The sequence below is a fragment of the Belonocnema kinseyi genome, chromosome 4, assembly GCF_010883055.1.
Source record: "Belonocnema kinseyi isolate 2016_QV_RU_SX_M_011 chromosome 4, B_treatae_v1, whole genome shotgun sequence".
In the NCBI taxonomy this organism is placed as follows: Eukaryota; Metazoa; Arthropoda; class Insecta; order Hymenoptera; family Cynipidae; genus Belonocnema; species Belonocnema kinseyi.
In genome coordinates, this window is record NC_046660.1 from 9361225 (window position 1) to 9364073 (window position 2849).

Consider the following 2849-nt stretch of genomic DNA (forward strand, 5'->3'; position numbering starts at 1 on the left):
ACATAAAATGTAACAAACGAGTGGAATTTTCAAGCAAACGGTTGCATTTTTCTTCAAGAAATGTTAAATTACGATCTTCGTTAATGTAAAAGAAATAAGAAAAGAAGATTTCTGAAAAGTTGGTTTAATGATGATACGGACGTTTCAGCTATCTCTGTATACATGTCAAAGAATCTAAATGAATGATATATACATAAAAACAGTCTTCAAATTTCATTACAAAAATTAAAAGTAGAAGTAAAAATACTTGTGTGCTGTATCTTGGAAGAAACGCTCGGAGACTTTATTATTATATTTTTTGTATCCAATTAATTAATTTTTTTTGTTAAATAATTAATATCCAATTTTTCAATGAAGAATAATTGTTAATGTTATATACAAATTTGATATACAAAAGCATATCTGAGTCATTTTGTAGTCTAAAGACTTCATTTCCTCAACATAATTGATTCAATGTGTCGAAAAGCAATAATATTGTTTCAATACCAGATAAAAATAATTAATTTTTTAACTAAATTTAATAAACACATACACATTCTTGTCAATTTTAAACGGGATAACTCGTTTTTTCAACGAAATCAATTTTAAATTACACGGAAATATCCTCCCCGAATAACACTTAATTATGTCAACGGACCGACAACTATAATTTTGTGATTTTGAACTCTGTTTTTTTAAAGCTCTTTTGGCTTCAGCGAACAAATTCTCATCATATATCTCGTGCTTCGCACTCGATTTTGTCAAAAATGTCAACTTTTCTACATTATACACAACACTTTTATATCAAATATGATACATTTTTTATGTAACCTTGCCAGGGATTGCTTATTAGAAAATTGCAAAATAAAGAGCAAAATGTATTTATCATGATTATTTTTATATTTGTTTCTTATTTTGTTTTGTATTGTATTTTAAGCTGCGCTGAAACATGTATCATTTCAATTAATTTACATCATTGCAATTCATAATATGCATGAAAACTAAATCATATTAATTCTTATTTCCTTGTGTTTATGATTTTTTGTTTTTTTTAATCTTGTTTTTTTACGATTAAATAAAAACTACAGCGCATCTGTATAGAGTTTTATACAGGAAAATACATATATAGGGCCCTATATTGGGTCCTATGTCCTCTTTCGTCTTTTCGGCCCTTTTTCCAAAAATTTAATTTTTTTATTTCCAATCTTTTTTTAGGATTAAAAAAAAATATACGCGTCCTGTCAAAAAGTGATTCATTATAAATTTGTAGATATTTTCAGGGCGCGCAATTCTAGTTTATTAATTTTTTTTTGCATCTTGCACAGTTTGACCGTAAAATGGAATTTTTGGATTTTTCATTATTTTTTGGTACGATCAAATTTGAAATTTGCAACTTTTTACCAACTTAAAAAAGTTGTTATGATCATCTTGTAGGGCTTTCAAAAATCAATGTTTTTCTTTATTGGACTTTTTTTCATAGCATGCGTTGTTTGGCTTAAAATGTTTATTTAAGTTTTTTTTTGGATTTTCCAAATGCTCTTACTCTGATGATTTTTTTTAAAGAAAATAGTTATTAGGATAAATTGTTTGACTTTCTGAGTACCATGAACAATCGTTCATAAAATTTTTAAACCTTGAAAAAATGTGGTTTCAAAATTTTTAAAAACGTGCTCACTTTTTTAATTTTTATCCAAAATAGCTGGTTTACGAACATGTTTTTTCTTTTTCGGCCTTAATAAAGTGTGCCAAAGCAGAGTCCAATCTGATAACTTTTTCGAAAGTTATCGTGTCTACAGAATACAGACTACAGACAGACAGACAGACATGCAAACACCTTCGTAAAAATCGTTTTTTTCTGATTCAATGGGTTTTAAAGCGTGGAGATTTGATGAAAACCGACAAAGTGAAATTTCACACAAAACTAATACGTTCCCATTAAGATCAGAATGTAAAAATGCGCATTTCTTTAAAAAATTTGTTATTAAACGTTTTATTGCAACTTTTATCATTTTTCCATAAACTGAATTTGCTTATTTTCAATGTTTTCTTTATGATTTAAACTTTACACATACGGTCTACTTAGCAGCTTTCGAAAATGCATTATTATATTTGAGAATATTTTAAATACTGTCAAAATTTAATTGTTGATTTATCAACAAAACTCAAAAAGTTGTTATGATAATCTTCTAGGGCATTTAGAAATTAAACTGCTGGCTAAAGAACTTGACCTTTAGCTTAGGACACTAAAAGAGTGTACCAGAGGCCAATCTAACAGAATTATTTTTTCAAAAGTTATTTTGCTGACAGACAAGCATAAATACAGACAGACAGGAATAAATACAGACCGACAGAAAGACACAGTCGTAAAAACCTATTTTTCGTATTAAGGGGGTCTCAAAACGTGGACTTTGACAAAAACCTGGGGGGTGGTTTGTCAAATTTTACACATATGTAATACCTTCTCGGATGAGATTGTAAAAAAAAACCATTAATAAAAATTGTTTGATATACCTTCGGTGAAAAAACGTTATCTATTTTTACATTTTATAATAAAAATACATGAAAATAGGATAATTCCATGTAGCATGTAATAAAGCAGTTCTTGTCAGAAGGATTTATTGATTACTTTTTTTTTCAAAGCGTAAAACGTAATTTAATATGGATTTCGGATACCATCCCAGGAAACAAAAATCTATTCACTTCTGTTGAATGGGTTTCGAAGGCTTTTGAATTGCGTATTTCTCACTTGGAATTCCAAATTGTCGCCTATTTGTTTCAAAAATTTTTTCAAAAAAATTTGCCCTTGCCAAAAATTCCCTGTCTGTGGAGAATCACTCATGCATTATATATATAGTATATAATACAGTAAG